We start from the raw sequence: 19,650 nt of genomic DNA on the forward strand, positions 1-19,650 counted from the left end.
TGGTAAGTAAAATGAGCACAAAAATTATTTTCCCTTAAAAAAAAATCTTACACATGTCTTTGGATCAAAGAGAAAATAGAACAACCCTAGTTTTATACACTATTTTTTCCAAAAAATAACTCTAAGGAATATTTCTGTGATACATATCTTTTTTTTTTTTTGGTACTGGGGATCAAACTCAGGACCTTGCGCTTGTGAGGCAGGTGCCAGAACCACTGAGCTAAATCCCCGGTGCTTTTTTGGTTTTTTGAGACAGGGTGTCAGTATGTAATTCAGGCTGGCCTTGAACTTACTATTCAGGCCAGATTGGACTCCAACTCCTGGTAGTCCTCCTGCCTCAGCCTCCCAATTGCTGGGATTAGAGGTATGTGCCCTGACGCCCAGCTCTGATACAGATCTTATTTGGTTCCCACTATAAAATATCTTTTTTTTTTTTGGTACCAGGGATCAAACCCAGGACCTGTCTCACTATAAAATAAATGATATGGGACTGGGGGTATAGCTCAGTGCCAGAGTGTTTACTTACCATACATGAGACCCTGGGTTTGATCTCTAGCATTGCAAAAATTAAAGATATGGTCTCATTTGAAAAAAAATTCCATTTTTTTGTTGTTGTTTGGTACTGGGGGTTGAACTCAGGCCTTTGCACTGAGCTACATCTCCACCTCTTTTTAATAATTTTGACACAGGGTCTAGTTAAGTCACTAAATTGCCTAGATTGGGCTCCAACTTTCAGTCTTCCTGCCTCAGCCTCCAGGGTCACTAGGATTACAGGTATGTGCTACAGCACCTGGAAAATTCCCTACTAAAGTGAGTTTTAAGAGAAGTGAATAAGGCTTGAGGTGGATCATCCAAGCCTGGGCATCTGTATATAAGACCTGGACCTTCACAGTGGTCTGAGGATCCTGTACATGTTCAGGGTTGCATGGACATCCAGAGCCACCTCCAATCCAGATGTAAATTGCAAAGGGTTGTCCCACTCGCCCACTGGTTCAATGATGGTGGCTGAGGCTTTGCAGATCTGCTCTGGAAGAAGAAGGTGCAGGAAGGCACTGCTGCAGCATGGTCTGGAGAATTTTGACCACTTCTGCAGGTTTGGATGCCATGAGTTGAGGCATAAGGTCAAGGAGTTTGTCCCCAAAGCTGTCCTGCAACCGTACCTTGTGTTTAAAATGCTGTAGATATGGTGAACATTTAATTTTTGCTACAATCAAATGTACTTTTACCATTTTTTGAAATGAAGAACAGTTATATTAATGAATTTACTAAAGATCACTCATCATATTAAGTAACAAAAGCAAGATTTGATCTCAGGAAAACTGGTTTTTGAAATCATATTCTTAATAAGCTAAAATGTCACTCTATCTAAAGAAAATTAAAGTATTTCTTGTTAAGTTTAAGTATTTATGTATTTAAATTCAGAAATATAAAGCATAAATTATTTGAAAGAAAAAGAAAAGAGAAGTGAGTAAGAAGGAACACTCTCAGTAGTAATCCTGTAACACCTTTAATATTTTCAGATATAAGCCTGGCATGGTACTCAAGAACTACTCAAGAAGCTGAGGCAGGAGGACTGCAAATTTCATCCCAGTTTGGGCAACTTAGTCTCCATCTCAAAATAAAATTTAAAAGGCTGGGGATGTAACTCAGAGCTACAGCACTTGCCAAGTATGTGTGAGGTCCCAGATTCAAACCCCAGTACGGGGCAGGGTGGGGGGGCCCTGCAGTTAAAATTAAACAATGGATAACATATTTCCCATTAATGAAAGACACATCCATACTTCTATCCACCCATGCATCCACTCACCAGGGCATCCTATTCCTGAGCCCACTGGAGTCTAGCTAGGGAAACAAGATAGGACCATCTTTGCCACTCTGAAGCAGGCAGGCTGGTGGGCATATAGCAGTTAAATAGGCTGCTGTCTTATATCTATTTAGGCTGCTAAAACAAACTATCATAAACCAGGTGACTTGTAAACAACAGGCATTTATTTACCACAGTTCTGGAGGCTGAGAAGTCCAAGATGAAGGTGCCTGCAGATCAAAGGTCTGTTGAGGGCCCACTTCCTTATAAATGGCCAAGTTCTCATCATTCTTCCTGTAGCAGAAGGGGCAAGGGACCTCTCTGGGGCTTTCTTTTATACTTCTTCACAAGTAAACAGGCTGCTCTCAGCAAACAACAGGCTATTCTCAGTAAACAGAACAGACAGCTGTAAAGAAAATGTAGGACAAATCTGCTGGGCACCAAAGAATCCAGTATTATATACACACCTGCACTGACCATCCTTGGACCATCAGTCATGAACATTCCTTATGATCATAGCCCCCTTTTTAAGCCCTATATAAGCCTAATCTCCTTCCCAGCTAACTGCTGATATCTCTCTATGTCAGCCCATTCACACATGGATGTAATAAATTCGGCTCTTCCTAGCTAGCTGCTGAAATCTACCCGATTTCAGTCTCTGTTCACACTAAGGAATAGTTTTTTCTCACAAAGCCTTCTCTGAGTAGCCTCATATGTGCTGTTTATAACAGACTTGTGAGCTGATCACCTCCAAAGCCCCCGCCTCCAAACACCATCACACTGAGGATCAGGCTCCATGTATGATGGGGGACACAAATTTAATCTATGACAGTTGCTGTGATTACAAGGCAAGGGGACAGTTCATAGAACCCTGAGAGCACAGAGCAAAGGAGAGGCAGCCAGAAATAGTGGACAGAACCTTTGGTAATGTCCTCATGAGTGAATGATTGATTTGGTTTTTGTTTGCAGTTAAGTTGCCCAGGCTGAGTTGAAATTTTCAGTCCTCCTGCCTCAGCCTCCCAGAGTGCTAAGATTACAGGTGTGTACTACTGCTACTATGTCCAGATGATAACATGGTTTTAGATGCAAATTCCCAGATAAATCTTATTGGTCCACTGCTTGGCTGGGGCATTAGGCCCTTCCATCATAGGCCTTAGCAGTGGATTCTGAAATTATGTTTCCACCTCCTCTGGAGAGCTGAGATCATATGTCCAATTCATCTAGTCCTCTCAACACCTGGCCCAGGGCCTGGCACATTATCTTTCATAAATATTTCATAATCTGTTTGCTAACAGGTAGGAACTGTAGGTCTTTGTCTTCTACAAGGGTAAATGGAACTCTCGGAATCTAAATAATGATACATTAATGAAAACTATTACTTATTACCAGAGAAACTGGAGGTGAGGAGAATCTAAAACAGTGTTATGTGAAAACTTGTAAAGTAGTTCACATTTCTATAACTTGGAGCACTTCTGATCTTACAGATTCAATGTCTGTTGAGGGATGCCTGACCTGGAAGAGTAACTGGCATAGGGTAGCTGCTCAGTAGGTATTTGTTGAATGAATGAATGAATGAATGAATGAGTGAATGGAATTGGTTATACCAACAAGCAATTAAGGATGCCTTCTAAGATGAGCCTGCACCCAGGAGCATTCACTGTGAGTCAGGCTGGGTTGAGCTGGTCTTATCCCTGTCGGCAGATCACCTCAGAGCAGAGCTCAGACCATCCAGGTGTCTGGGACACAAATCTTTATCTTCATTATTTTTTTTTAAAATCTTCATTATTAACCTGCTTTGCTGCAGGACAAAAGCAAGGACATTAATGTTGACACAATTCAAAGACAACTCCCATAGTGTCTGTGCTTCATTTTGTTCAATGATTAGAAATGCAGCAGGCTCAAGGTTCCAGGCCAGACGAGGATAACCGGCTGGTTTCAACAAAAATCTTGGATATATGTGATAAACCCATGTATGGACTTACTTCACAAATTCTTTTCATAGAGTGTGAATGCCCGATGAACTGGTCTCAGATACAGAGTCTGGCAACCATGGGCAAGATGGAAAAGGGAGCCAGGGAGAAACTCAGGGGTTGCTTCATCTTTTCTGAGAGGAAATGTTTATCTGTCTTACTTTCCAGATAAGAAGGACCTACATTTACCCCCTTTGGTGAGCTTCAGGACTAAATACACCTAATTCTGCAGTTATAGGAGCTCACCAGTAAGGTGAAATTCAACACTTAAAATTCATTCCATGAGAACTATGTGAAAAAACAAAATGAATCAGTATACTCTGGATAGCTGGTTATGGGGATCTGCCCATAAATAGGAAAAATGCTATTTTTCAAGATGGTAATATAGGTTGGAATGTGCCCTCCCATTCATATGGTGAAGTCCTAACCCCCTCGACCTCAGAAAGTAGCCGTACTTAGAAATAGGGTCTTCAAGAGGTACTCAATCTAAAACGAGGACAGGAGGGTGCACCCAAGTCTAGTGTGATTGGTGCTCTTATACATATGATATATTTGGACTCATAGAGGGAAGATGATATAAAGAGACATAGGGAGATGACTACCCACAAGCAAAGAGAGGCCTAGAACTGATACTTCCCTCACAGTACTCAAAAGGAACCAACTCTGCCAATGATACCTTGATCACAGATTTTTAGTCTCCAAAACTGTGAGACAATAAATGATAGTTACTGATACCTTCCAGTTGTGGCACTTGGTAACAGCTACTCTAGGAAAGTAATACATCAGGAAACGTGTATTTTATAGTGTAATTAATATGATAATCCTGCCTATTCCACTGCCATTTCAGAACTTGCACGAACTGATCTTTCAGATTTTGTAGCAATGGACAATGCTGGACCCCACCAAATCCCCAAATAGCTCCTTCAGTGTTAGTAGTCACGAAAGGCTGCCACTTCACCAGGAGAGCATCTTCATGTTACCTTTGGCTACCTTCCCTCACCCTCCACTTCCCTTCCATCTGGGGCTTTTACTGAAAATGTAGAAAACGTAACAATTCTTTACCCATTGCCAATGCCTCCAAACTGCTAGCTTCACTCCTATTCCTCATGGCAAACATTCTGTCTCCCTTGAAGAATATTCTTGGCTAGTGATTCCTTTTGGCAAAACTAGATTATTCTTTTTCTCAATTCTCTCTGAACCATAAATTCATGCCTTTCAGCTTGGGCCTTCAACAGCCCATTCCACAGCAGATTTATTGCCCACTCCATCTTCCTTTTTCACTACTTAATCTGCTGTATTTTAATTGGGTAATAAAACTCTGTGTGCCACCCAGAAAAATTCCAGAGCAAGCAATCATCGGGGACATTCTCTCAGCAGCCAATTTCTAATTATTTATTCAGGCCTAAAGCCTAATTCCACTCCTGAATGCAGTGGTTCTGAGCTCCTGCACTCCCGATTTGTGAAGCTGGAGGATGAGCAGGGTGGGGACTGCGTGGCCAACAACTGGGGTCTCCTGTGAGCGTATCTCTGTGTCTGAGCAGGATGGTGTGAGTGCAGGGGTGAGACTTCTCCTTGGCTGTCACAGCAAATAAGGGGAATCGCCCTGGGGCTCTGCTTTGTGAAGTCCTATATTGCTCAGAAATGAGCCTGCCACAATAATGGGAAGGGGTCCTCTACTAGGTCACAATTAAGAGAAAAAAGAAGTTCACACTATCAGGCAATTGGATGGCATCTCGAAGCCCATTTACAAAGGGTAAATTATAAATAAGTTTACTATAAAATTAATTTATAGAACTGTTAGAATAGAACATGGAAGAATTTTTTTTATACTTCTGTGTCCATCGACAGATTAGGTCTTTCTAATTATGGCATAAATGAAGGCTAGGGGTGTAGTTCAGTTGTAGAGTGCTTGCCTAGCATGCATGAGGCCCTGAGTTCCACTCTAGCATGAGAAAAGTAATTAATTTTTAAAAAGAGAATAGATTGTACATTTGACTATGTAAACATTAAAAACTTTTTTTTTAAGTCTTAAAGCTGTGGAAACTTTTATTTATTTATTTTTATTTTTAAAAATATATATATTTATTGGTACATTTTAGGTATAAAATACATTTATATTTATCATTGGGTGTTTGTACCAGAAATGATGCATCTTAGTTTTTATTTTTTCTCCCATTACCTGTGCACCCTTCACCCCTTCCACCCTTCCCTATCTACACAGAGTTTGATTCCATTTTTTTTTCTCATAATTTTTTTCTTTCCCTTCTTCCCTTTCCCCTTTCCCTTCCACCATCCCCAAACCCTTGGACCTTTTCTTATTTTAAATTATCAATTATTCATTTTAATCATTTTCATCCTTATTTACACTTTCAATTTTTCACACTAGAAAAACTTTTAAAAATATGCATCACCCCTCAAAAAAGAAAATAAACAAAATCAGAAGATAAATGAGATTTGGAAAAATCAAATCAATAAGAAGTATCAGCAACCCAATAGAAAAGGAACAGAGCTGGGGTGTAACACAGTGATGGAACTCTTGTGTAGCAGGTGCAGAGCCCTAGGTTTGATCTCCAACATTGCAAAGGGGAGGGAAGGAAAACCTATAAACAGATAACTTGTCAAGGTAAATAATAAAAAATTCAAATACTTTTAAAGCCCATTAAACTAGAAATGAACATTTAAATTACAATGAAAAAACTATTTTGCACATATCAATCTAACAAAAAATCAATTTCATGCATTGTTGTTGGTTGTATGAATTGGTTCAAATTTTGTGAAGTATCTGTCTAAAGTACAAATAGTCAAGTGTTGCTTAATGACAAAAATATATACCAAAAAGGGCCAGGGATGTAGCTCAGTGGCACTGTACCTGCCTCGCAACTGCAAGGTCCTGAGTTCAATCCCTGGTACTGGGGGAAAAAATATCTTTATATATATAAATTTATTAAGTGATTTTTGTTATTATGCAAACATGGTAGAATATTTTTATACAAACTAAGATAGATATAATATCAGTAGGTAATATAATCTAAGGAGATTACCATCAAATATGTGGTCCATTTGAGTTTTTTGTGGTTGGTTTGTTTGCTTGTTTGTTTGTTTGTTTTGAGACAGAATCTCACTATGTAGTTTAGTCTGGTCCTGAACTCACCATGTAGCCCAGGCTGGCCTCGAACTTGCAGCAATCCTCCTGCCTCAGCCTCCTGAGTGTTGGGATTACAGGCATGTGCACTATGTCTAGCTTCATTGTTCACTAAACCATCATTATATGTCACGTGACAGTATATGTACCCTTTGATCCTAGGAACCTGTCTTCCAGACACCTCACCCATGAAGAAACAACAAATTGTACAAGTATAGTTGAGACATTGTCTATAGTAGATAAAGATTGGAAACAATCTAAATGTCTATCAACAAGGAACTAATTCCATCAACTATGGTAAATTCATACAATGGAATATATGTTAGCTGAAAAAGAAAAGAACACAGGGGTTTTTCTTTTCTTGTTACTTGTGGTACTAGGTGTTGAACCCAGGACCTCACACATGCCGGGCAAGTGCTCTACCACTGAGCCACATCCCCACAATTTTACTTTTTATTTTGAGAAAGGGTCTCACTAACTTGTCCAGGATGGCCTCAACCTTGTAATACTCCTACTTCAGCCTCCCAAGTAGCTGGCTTCACAGGCATGTGCCATTGTGCCTGGCTAACAAGAAGTTCTTTTTTTTTTCTTCTATTTTTGTTTGTTTGTTTGGTTGGTTGGCTGGCTGGCTGGTTGGTTTTTTTGGGACAGGTTCTTGTTATGTAGCTCAGAACAGCCTTGAACTTGTGATCCTCCTGCCTCAGCCTCCCAAGTGCTGGGACTACAGGCATGCACCACCATACCAGCTAAGAAATTCTTAATAAATCAATATGAAAATTATGTGTAATACTATAAAGACACAGCCCATATATGTGTGTACAGTAAGCTGCCAGGCATGTAGAAAAAAAGTGAGGGGAAATAAAATATGTCTATTTGGAATATTTATGCTTTAAAAATATTAAGGATAAAGAAGAAATAGCAGCAGGGAGTGTAGCTCAGGGGCACAGTGCCTGCCTGGCAAGCTCGAGGTCCTGAGTTTGATCCCCGGTACCAAAAGGAAAAAAAAAAAAAAGAAGAAGAAGAAATAGCAGCTGGGCTTGGTGGCACATGCCTGTAATCCCAGCACTTGGGAGGGGAAGGCAGGAGGATTGCCACAAGTTTGATGCCAGCCTGGGCTACATAGTGAGATTTTGTTTCAAAAAAAGAACAAGAACAAGAAATAGCACTGGTTACTTGTTAAAGAGATAGGAACTGGATGATGAGGACAGGTGGGAAGGAATTTTTTTGTTTTATGTTTTTTGTACTTTTTGATATTTGAACTATGTTAACATTGTATCTATTCAGAAGAATAAGTTAAAAACATAATTTGCTGGGGAGGAGAGGAAAGGGGAGAGGAGAGGGACTTATACATATAGTGTGGTTTCCTGGCAACCAAGCCTTACCAATTCCTCCATTTCCTTCCTTCTGAGTCCGTCACAGCGAAGACAGCTCCAGGAGGTGAGGGCTGGAGGGAGGAAAAATGGAGAACCGAAGAGGGTAGATCTAGCCTGACTTCACTGTCCCCACACTTCTGCTTCGGACATTAATGTCAGATGATATTATATGCAACAGTGTGGCGTGTGTGTGTGGGTGCGTGCAAGTGTATGTGTGAAAGTGTGTGTTTGCTAAAGGGACATTTTACAACACTGTTTGTGATTTCTTCCTATTTACAAATACAGCAGCAGCCTAAATAAGGGAAGTGTCCTCCTGCCTCTTTGGATTCCTCAGAAAACCTATCCAGAGATCTAGTGTCTTATCTCCCTTTGTTCCTAAAACATCCCTGAGAATTTAACCCAGTTTCCCTGGAACACAGATACGACACAGGGGACCCACAGAAGACTCACCCCAGTCACTGTGCAGCCCTATAAGACCTTTTCCTACTCCAAGGCACATTTCTCCTTCTTGGTGATTCAAATATTCAACAATATTTAGAGAGGGGTTCATGGTATGTACCCTAATATACTGAGATACTGAGACTCTTATCCATAGTCTTCTGAGGCAAAGCCCCATAGTGGTTTCAGTGTTCGCCATTAATGAGCAGTAGGAGATGGGAGCTTGTTAGCAAAGAAAAAGAATTCAGTGTTTTTACAAAAACAAAACATGAGCCAGCATGGCGGTCCACACCTGTAATCACAGGACTCCGGGAGGCTGAAGCAGAAGGATTACAAGTTCAAGCCTAGCCTGGGCAACTTAGCAAGATCCTCTTTCAAAATAAAAATATTAAAAGGACTGGGGATATAGCTCAATGCAAAGGCCCTGGTTTCAATCTCTAGTACTGAAGAAAGAAATTGATTTTTTGGTACTGGGGATTGAACTCAGGACCTTGTGCTTCCGAGGCAGGCGCAGTGCCACTGAGCTAAATCCCTGGCTGAAAAAAAAAAATTTTTGCAAGAAGAAAAAATAATAAAAAGTATCACACAGCAAAATGATTATTTATGAACTGGAAAGAAATACTGATTGTTCCAAAGATGGGGTAAACAATTCTGGGAAGAAGAATTGCTGAGAAATGTTCCATCTGCTTTCTTTGGCTAGAGTCACTGGATACAAGGTACATTTAAGTAGAAGCAACCATACCCAGGTAATGTTTGGTTTAGGGAGGGAAAGCCAGGCCAGGGAAAAAGAGGCCAGCAAGTTCTAGAAGGAAGAGGCAGGAGCCCAGGAAACAAGCCATTCATCCAAGGATCTGAACAACTTAGCAAGAGGCCCTCTATACAAAAATGCACCGCATTCCAGCTCATTTGCCTCAGCAATGCCGGTGTCACTCTCCTCACTCACCCGCCCTCCTGCCTCAGCACCCTCTCCAGGTTCTAGCATTACTTTAATATACTGAGCTGAACACAGAATTTACATGGGCCATCGCAACACAACTACAACCATTCTGCACCTAAGATACAGGGCTTCACACTGAAGAACTCCGGAAGTTACAATGAATGATACAAGGTAGGAGCAAATGCAAATTCCTGTGTAGACAGCCCAAGTCCTGCGGTCTTCATAAAAATAAATTACTGGTAGGGACCCGGGATTTAGCTCAGTGGTTCTGCCGCCTGCCTCGCAAGCTCAAGGTCCTGAGTTAGATCCCTGGTACAAAAAAAAAAAAAAATTACTGGTAGTTAAAATGGGAAGTACCTACCATTACCAGGGCCTACTGGTTTGACCCTGACTGGTCCTTGTGGGCCTTTGATATGGAAGATGAGCCTGTAAGTGGGCTAAGTTTTCCTGATACGGAGAAGAATTTTTAGTGTCACACTGGGATGAAAATGCTGACTAGAAACTCAAAAGGATCATCTAAATGCCTTATTGAAAGGAAGTCAGAAAGCAGGTCAGGAACCAGAACAAGTAAAGGCCTCTAGAACTTTCATACTTCTTCATGCTTGCTTCTTCAACTATCTTTCTACTATCTAGCTTTCCTTCCCAGTCACACATCCTTAAAAAACAAAAACCAAAAAAACACCTTAAGATAGAAAGGATCTGTGTTTGCTTTGAGAGCACAGTTATTCACAGGGTGGGGTGACCAGAAGGGGAGGAGAACTCGAGAACAGGCTGAGAACAGGCTGAGTAGGGCGGCTTTGGGGAGCACAGATAGCTGAGGAAAGAGAAGCAGCTAGGCCTGTCAGGTGTCCCAGAAATACAGTAATAGTAAAGGAGTGGCTTCTCCAAAGCTTTTATTTTTATGTCCTTACATATTTTTCTGTTTATTTTCTTATAACCTATTCTTTGTTTACAAGTTACTTTGTTCAAAGAAATATTTAAATTTCTTATAGGATATAAGAAATTTATGCAATAAATATAAACTTATACATAGAAAAGTGTAAATTTTTTTAAAAGATCATGATTAGAATAAAATTAGAAAATACATTCACAGGGCCAGGGATTTAGCTCAGTGGTTCCACCGCTTGCCTTGAAAGCACAACGTCCCGAGTTCAATCCCCAGTACCAAAAATTAAAAAAAGAAAAGAAAAAATATATTCACAAAAAGTCTTACTCTGTTACTTAAGTGGAGGCTTGGATTTGCCTTAGAGCAGTGATGGTGAACCTTTTAGAGATAAATGCCCAAACTGAAACCCAAAACTCACTTATTTATTACCAAGTGCCAACACTGCAATTAAACCTGAATACTGAGGTTTTAGTTAGAAAAAACAACGCATACATTAACATCTTTTGTCTTAAAAGAAAAACAACACATGTGCCATAGTTTCACCACCACTGTCTTAGAACTTGCAGGGACCTGAAGTAGAAAGGAAATCAGGTGGGTTTGGCCATAAGACAAACAACAGCTGAGGTAAAGTTCTAGCTCTAAAAGAAAATTCTCTTATAGCACCTCATAGAATGATAAACAATTGATACCTCTGTTATCAGTTAAGAGAAAAGTTCAGAAAGCTGCCTCTCATACACGCTAAGAGAATGACTTCAAAAACCTTTACAGCCAACTCCTCTTTGCTTGCCCTCTCCCTGTCACCTAGCTCTTTCCTGCTTTTCTTTGGTCTAAGTTTAAGCCTTACTTCCTTGGGCTGGGGGAATAGCTCAGTGGTAGAGTGCTTACCTCACTTGCAGGAGGAATTAGGTTTGATCCCCAGCACTGCAGATTTAGAATGAAAAAAAAAAAAAAAATCACTTCCTGAAAAAGCCCTTCTCTGACCCAGGCCTGAGGTAGGCCCCTGTTAGGTTCCCAGCATCTTGGGTTTTCCTATCTTTTGCACATTACATTCATTATTTCCACTTGTTTGATGTCTATCTTTGCCAACAGACAGAAAGCACATGAGAGCTGGGACAATCTGGTCATCTCAGAAGATGTTGAAAAAGCATTTGACAAAAGTCAATATTCATTCATATGAAATCTCTCAACAAACCAGGGCTAGAGGTCAATATCTTCAACCTGACAAACTGTATCTTGGAAAATCCTACATCATACTTAATAAGTGAAAGATTAAATGTTTTCTCCTGAAGATCAGGAGCAAGGCACAGAAAAAAAAAGAAGGAAGAGAGAAAGAAAGAAAGAAAGAAAGAAAGAAAGAAAGAAAGAAAGAAAGAAAGAAAGAAAGAAATGAGGTATCCAGATTGGAAAGAAAAATACCGTCTTTATTCACAGATGACATAATCATCCATGTAAAAACTCTTAAAAGATTGATTTTAAAAATCTATACCTATTAGTAAATATGGGAAAGATATAAGGTCAATACATAAAATTTAACTGTATTTCTTTTTTTTTTTTTTGAACTGAGGAGCTTCTACTTGCAAGGCAGGCGATGGAACCACTGAGCTAAATCCTGGGCCCAACATTAAGACTTAACTGTATTTCTATAGAACAGTAATGAACAATCGAAAAATCAAAAAGCAAGTGTAAAACATTGTAAGATATGTAATACTTATGAATACATTTAACAAAATATATATAAGACATGTAAACTGATAATTTCAAAACATTTCTGTGATAAATCAAGAATGATCTAAATATAAAGAGAGACATTCTATGTTCAGTGAGGTTTGGAAGAGTCTATATTGGTTAAGATGTCACTTCTCCTCAAATGGTCTATAGACTCAAAACAATCTCAAATAAAATTCCAGAAGATTTCTTGACTAAACTGAGATGCTAACCTAAAAACTCATGGAAATATATTTATATTTATAATATAATATATCATATTAATTTACATGACAGGATAACTCCACAATTTTCTTTTCACTTCAAATAGGAAATATGCTAACATCATAACAAGGTTTGGGGGAGACACATCTCACACAATGGCATGAACATCAAAGCATAAGCTTATGAACCAAAGGATCTACCACACAACTTTGAAAAAGAACAAAATTGGAGGACTTAATACTATTTGATTTCAAGGCTTACTATAAAGTTACAGTGATCAGGCCGGGGATTTAGCTCAGTGGTTTCGCTGCCGGTTGCGCAAGTGCAAGGACCCAAGTTCAATCCTTGGTACCAAAAAAAAAAAAGTTACAGTGGTCAAGAATGGGGGGATATTGCAGAAGTCTCGATGAGCCAGCAAATTTTTTCTGTAAAGAGCCAGATGATATTTTTTACTTTATAGTCTCTGTTCCAACTTTGTCTTTGTAGCATGCAAACAGTCAGAAAATGCTTGAAGGAGCCACATGTGGTAGCACATGCCTGTAATCCCAGCACTTAGGAGGCTGAGGCTGGAGGATCGCCACAAGGTAGAGACCAGCCTGGGCTACATAATGAGCTCAAGGCCAGCCTGCACTACAAAGCGAGAGCATGCCTCAAAAAAAAAAAAAAGAAAGAAAAATAAATAAAGAAAAAGAAAAAGCTTAAAGGAATGAATGGGCTTGCCTGAGTTCCAATAAGCCTTTATTTATAAAACAGGTAGTGAATTAATGTAAGGACCCACATGGCCAGGAACTGAAACTGAAAATCCCAGAAAGCCCAACATTTCTGAGAATTGGGCTCAACATCTCTACTTCTCTCTGGAATTATCTGATGGCTTGCTTTCCATAGGTTGGCTCCTTCACTTTGTTACCATCTATCATGTGCCTTTGTTTGCTTGACACTGGCCCTGGCTTATGCCATCACTTCACTCTCACCAAATGAGTAAGTGCTTTCAGTGATTCTTGTTTCAAACTCCCAGGAATATATTCTGCTTGGCCTAGCTCATCTTACCATCAACCCAGGTCATATACTCCTGGTCAGTATCTGGATTTCCCATACTGATTTGGTCAATTAGAGTGGTGAGGTAGTAAGTTTTCCATCATTGGGACAACATACCTAACGCTCATAATTTAAAGGAAGTGAGGTTCATTTTGGTTCATGGTTCAGGGTATTCAGCCCATGGTCAGGTGGCTCCGGCAGCATGGTAGAAGCACATGATGGAAGAAAGTTACTCACTTCATGGCAGCCGAGAAGCAAAGAGAAAAGGGAAGAGCCAGGGAGGAATATATACCCTAAAAGAAACACTCCCTGTACACACCTCTTCCAATCACTTTTAGCTATAAACTTATCAATGAATTAATGCACTGATGAATAGAGTATGACTATAATTCAATCACCTTCAAAAAGTTCCACCCCTGAATTAATGAGACTTCTGGGAGACATTTTAGACCTAAACCATAACAGATGGGGAATAAAAGGGTCAAGTGATATCAAAGATATTATTATCCCAGCAAAATTCATCATTTTAATTCTAGCAGTACAGATAACTGAAAGGTCTAATCAGTCTAGCACTATCATTGTTTCTCTTAATCAGATAATACTGCAGGGGAAAAGGCATTCTGTACTGACTACCATGGTGATGCCCTAACAAGGAAACAAGTCAGTACTCCATGCTTGGGCTGCAGTAAGACAATTCTGCCCTTTTACATTCAAGAGTCACTATTCCCCAAAGCCCACCATTTGCCAGGGTGATGGGTCCTAAAAGATTTGGGCTCAATCACAAACTATTATGGAACTATCTCTTCTGGTTGAAGATGGTGTACAAATATAAGTATTAAATAGGAGATACCCTCTTACAAAGTAGAAAAATAAGATAGGAAAGGAAAAGAAGCCCAAAAAAGTAATTTATCACTGGGCAACTGGAGGCTTAATCCCACTCTAAGTGACAGCATACAATACCCTTTAGAGTTAGCCCACCCACCAATGGTTGAGGTTTGCTCTTGGGGCCAGAACCTCTGGTCTACCAACAAGCAGGCCAAGAGAAAGGCCTCAAGGGAAATCACAGTGTTTGCCACCAACTACAATGGGCATTCAATGAAACAATGACTGCCAGGAGGAGCTAGATCTGCTATATTGTGCTATAAGGAGGAATCTGAGGGCCAGGGATTTAGCTCAGTGGTTTCACTGCCTGCTGCGGAAGCGCAAGGACCCGAGTTCAATCCCCAGTACCAAAAAAAAAAAAAAAAGGAGGAATCTGAGTTTCTTTTTTAAAGAGTAAAGCAATATCAGTTTCATGATACACATTTGTCAGAATATAAAAGAAACTTATGGCTTAAGAGAAGTATGATTCTTTCCAGTGCAGCGGAAAGAAAAACATTTTCTCATGATTTCTCAGTGAGAGTATTGTGTGTCAACTTTAACAAATTGAAGAATCTACCTAGGACCTATACCTAAATAAAATATTAATCTCTGTGTAACTATAGAGCAAAGAAATACTTGCTAATTAAAATGAGATTTCCCTCAGAAAACAACCTGGGGTGACATAGAAAGGTGAAGCCCCAAAGTTCACCACTATGGGCGGCTTGCCCTCACTACAGTCTAGAGATAGTTGCAGTGGGTATTATCAAATGCCTTCTAGCCACACAAACACAGTTTGGGTAAATACTCAGACTGTCTCATTTTTCCTTGTACTAACACCGCATATATATGCACATACATACATACATACACATATGCATGGAGGACAATAAAGAGAATGCAGCAAAACGTTAGCAACTGGTGAATCTGGTGAAAGATATATAGGTTTTCATTGTAACATTCCTTCAACTTTTCTTTATGCTTAAAAACTTCCCAAATAAAGAGTTGGAGGTAAATTTAGCAGAAGGCAGGAGAACAGTAAATTAAAAAATAAAGTTGTATGATATTCTACAATTAACTTTGATTTTATGGGAATATTTGACTTCAAACTTCATCACTATTGGGCCAGAGATTTAGCTCAGTGCTGCCTGCCCTGCAAGCACAAGGTTCTGAGTTCAATCCCTGGTACCAAAACAAAACAAAACAAATTCCATCACTATCACCAAAAAGGAAGCTAAAAACTCTGTAGTGAAGGTCTGATTATTTTCTCAGGATAGAGCCCTAGAATTGAAATCCCTAGCTCAAAGAATATATACCATCTTAAGTATTTGGTAGATTGTGGGAAATTGTTTTCCCCAAAGAGCTACCAATTAACTAATAATCACAACAATGCAGGGCCTGCTGCTGGGCCACAGCATAGGCCAGAACACATTGCAGAAGACAAAATACCAGCGAGAAGGTGCTTGTGGAGCTGGGTGGGGCACAGGGTAACTGGCAGTCTCAAGAGCAAGACAGCCTGGCACTTAATGAGACATTCACTTTCTACTTCCAAATGACTAGTAAAAAAGGATCTGATTATTATTCTACATGCTTGCCTTTGGGAAGGAAAAATAAGTGACACCAGGAGGAGAGAGCAAGAACAATTATAGTTCTTTGTCTCTCTACCTCCACTTTCTCCTTCTTTCTGATGCTATTTTCATAAACTGGTATTTGTTAGGGAATGCGGTGGGATTTGAAGGTCCTATGTGATCATCAAGACATGCAACAAGTTTCTAAGATTACACTAAATTCAATATTTGCATAATATGTCTGTGATGATTAATTTTTTTACTTTTTTTTTTGAGACAGTCTTGCTATGTATTCCAGGCTGGCCTTGAATTCATTATGTAGGCCCAGGCTGGCCTGGGACTCACGCTGCTCCTTCTCCTGCCTAAGCTTCCTGACTCCTGGGATTGCAGGCACTCGCCATCATGCCCAGCTGTGAGGCTAATTTTCAGGGTCATCTTGATAGCAAGTGAATGTCCAGACATGTGGCTGAGCATTACTCTGGGTGTGTCTGTGCCGGTGTTTCTGGGTGGACCGACGTTTGAATGGTTAAACTGAGTAAAACAATTTGCCCTTCCCGCTGTGAGTGGGCCTCTTCCAATCTGTTGAAGGCCAGAACAGAACAAAATGCAAAATAAAGGAGAACTAGCTCTTTGTTTGATGATCACTAAACTGGGATCTTGACCTTTTCCTGCCTTTAGACTTCAACTCAGACTGGAACTTATACCACCAGCCTTTGTACTTCAGGCCTTCAGACTCAGACCGGGACTACACCATCAGCTCTCTGGGGCCTTTAGCTTGTGACTGTAAATCTTTGAGACTTCTCCTCTTCCATAATCACCAAGCCACTTCACACAGATAGATAGGTAGGAAGGTAGATAGATAGATTGATAGATAGATATCTCCTATTGGTTTTAGTTCTCTGAAAAACTCTTAATGCAATGACTCAAATGTACACACATGACATCATCTCAGACAAAACCAAATGAAAGCACATTTTGTCCCAGTCTTTGTAATTCTCCCTACAGAGCTGTGAGACTCAGTTCTGCTTTAATGCCTTACCTTATTCCATCATCTTCAGCAGGAGAGATGCTGAGTAAGAAACTGGAGATGTCTGAATGAGCTGTATATTCATCCCCATCTCTTTCGTCTGTCACCCATCCATTCCATCAACCCCTCACAGCATGAAATCTTCATAACAGTTAATCCTCCTCAGCCCAAATAGAATTTCATGAGCCATATGTAAAATAGTCTCAACTTCTTTTTCTTTCCCTGTTTAATTACTCACTTCATTTAGCTTTATTTTTCTCTTTCTCATTGGGCAAAGGGGTAAATTAAATTAGGTCTAATTAATTTGGGTAAATTAGTCTAAAATCTAATAATAAAAGACAAACATTTCTCTTTGACATTTATTACTATGAAGAAAATTCCTAAGTGTTCCCTAAACCACTAATATTTACTTATTACAAACAAGCTCAGATTATTTCTTTCATTAAGCTCCTAAGATGATCCCTCTTTCTTGCCAAAATGATTCCTGTTGGTTTTCTTTTAAGCCATTGTTGGGAGAAGCAGCTGTCAGTGTCAAAAGTAAATAGTTGACCTTGAGAACCTGCTTACTTAGGGTAGCTGGTATGAGTTTCCAAAGAAACTCAATTGCATTACATTCACTATTACAAATTGTACATTTTCATGTGTTGTTTTCCAGGATGTTCCTTCTAGTCATTCCAGATTCCATCCCAGCTGGATTTCAGTCCATGGCACTGAACTTCCCATCTGAAAGTACCTCCTGGGGTGTTTCCTAATGGATCATTTTTCCTAATGGAATTATTAATGGTTCTCCTTTTCCAGTAGTTAAGTTTTGATAACCAAATTAGAGCAGTGTCAATGAGACTGTGAAAATATTTCTTTCCAAAAGCGTAATAAGCCACTTCTTCTGGCACATCAGATCTGGCTCTGTGCACATGAAAGGATGAGAAATATTCCATTTTCTCATTCCACAAGAATTAAACAAAACTCTCAGGCATGGCCACTTAAAGTAGCCAATCATTTTCTTTCCTCAATCATTTTTTTCCAAACATCTGTTGACATCTACTTCAGATATAGTTGTTATATTGTGAAGCTGTCCTACAGTGACTTATTACATACTGTACTTTGGATATGGAAATGTTTTTGTGTAAAGGAAGAATCAGCTGAGAGTTAATGCTTGTCTTTCACCAGACTAATGCAGTTTAGTCAATTTTGTGCCCTTACAGGAATATGAAACCATAAATCCTGCCACTCTAAACTAGTTTTCTGGCAAAGTCTAGACAACTAATAACATCTATTGTAGCTCACATGGGCACTTCAGGGATTGCCACCAGCTCATGACATGGTTATAAAATTAAACTTATCCAACATGTCATTTGCTTTCAATAGCCACTCATTTCCTACTGTTTACATTAGTTCTTTGTTGCTAAATATGATTAAGCACAGTTGGTGGTAATAAAAATGTTAGTTTTTCTGTATTTATTATACAATTCTTTTTGTAGTACTGAGGACTGAACTTAGAACCTAGTCCATACTAGGCTAACACTCTACCACTGAGCTCCATCCCCAGCCCTTTTTATTTTGAGACAGGGTCTGTGTTAGTCACCTTTCTGTTACTGGGATATATGTCTGACACACACAACTAAGGGAAAAAGGGTTATTTTGTCTCAAGGTTCATAGGTTTTAGTCCATGGCTAGCTTCAAGGTAGAAGGACGTGGTGGAGGAAAGCTGCTCACCTCAAGGCAGCCATGAAATATAAATAGTGGAAAGAGCCAGAGAGAAATGAAGAGGCTGGGGATGGGACATAACCTTCAAACCCCAGTGACCCACTCACTCTAACAGGACCCACTTCCTAACAGCACATGCAGCTCTGAACTCATCAATGGATTAACCCACTGAAGAGGTGAGCATCCCATGATCCAATTACTTCTCTAGACCCCATTTCTTTTTCTTTTTTAAAATTTTCTTTATTTAGGCCTCATTTCTGAACATTGCTACACTGGGGGTCAGGTTCTCTGTACATGAGTCTTTGAGGAACACTTCATATTTAAACCAAACAGGCTCTTTCAGAGTTACCTAGGCTGCCTCCAACTTGCAATCCTCCTTCCTCAGCCTTCTGAGTAACTGGGGTTACAGGCATGTGCCACTATACCCAGATCTTCTACAACTCTTTATCCCAAAGAAGCATTTTTCTCACTTGATATCAGAGACTACTGTACCCATTTTACAGAGGCCTGGGGAAGCTTCACGTTGGACAGTCAAGTAAAGATGGTACTATAGACATCTGTGCAGATACTTGCCATTTCCTTTCATCTTATCCTCACAAAAACCCCACAAAGGAGGTGAAACAGTTGATGAGATCATCCTGGCTTAGTTAGGCCAAAAACTAAGCTGCTTTAACAAATAGATTACACAATGGCTTAAAGAGCAAATAATTTTATTTCTCACTCACATAACAGTGTTGAGATGATCGGTCCAGATTCGTGGCATAGTTCTGATCCACTCAGTCATTTAGGGAGTCTAGTTCCTTCTGATGTGTAGCTCCAGCATTTCCTCAGATACTTTGGCCAAGATCCATCCCAGGCAAAAAGAGGAAGATGACACAGATAAAGTGCACCTACCATTTTAAGATGCAGGTCCAGAAGTACCATACATCCCTTCCATTCACACTCCATTGAAACATACTCATGTGGCCAGCAGCTAAGA

The 19,650-nt window shown here is 39.8% G+C and overlaps 1 long non-coding RNA gene and 1 other non-coding gene across 2 annotated transcripts in view; both read right to left on the bottom strand.

The window, feature by feature from the left end:
• Positions 1–19,650, bottom strand: part of LOC110344060 (uncharacterized) — a 115,993-nt gene that overhangs the window by 56,685 nt on the left and 39,658 nt on the right. The window lies entirely within an intron of this gene.
• On the bottom strand, positions 12,576–12,675 carry LOC147828691 (small nucleolar RNA U13). The gene has a single exon (XR_015450342.1). It is a non-coding gene; the product is annotated as a small nucleolar RNA U13 (small nucleolar RNA).

This window comes from Heterocephalus glaber, unplaced genomic scaffold (assembly GCF_053883595.1).
Source record: "Heterocephalus glaber isolate CG9 unplaced genomic scaffold, H.glaber_assembly_v1.0 deba00000942, whole genome shotgun sequence".
Lineage (NCBI taxonomy): Eukaryota > Metazoa > Chordata > Mammalia > Rodentia > Bathyergidae > Heterocephalus > Heterocephalus glaber.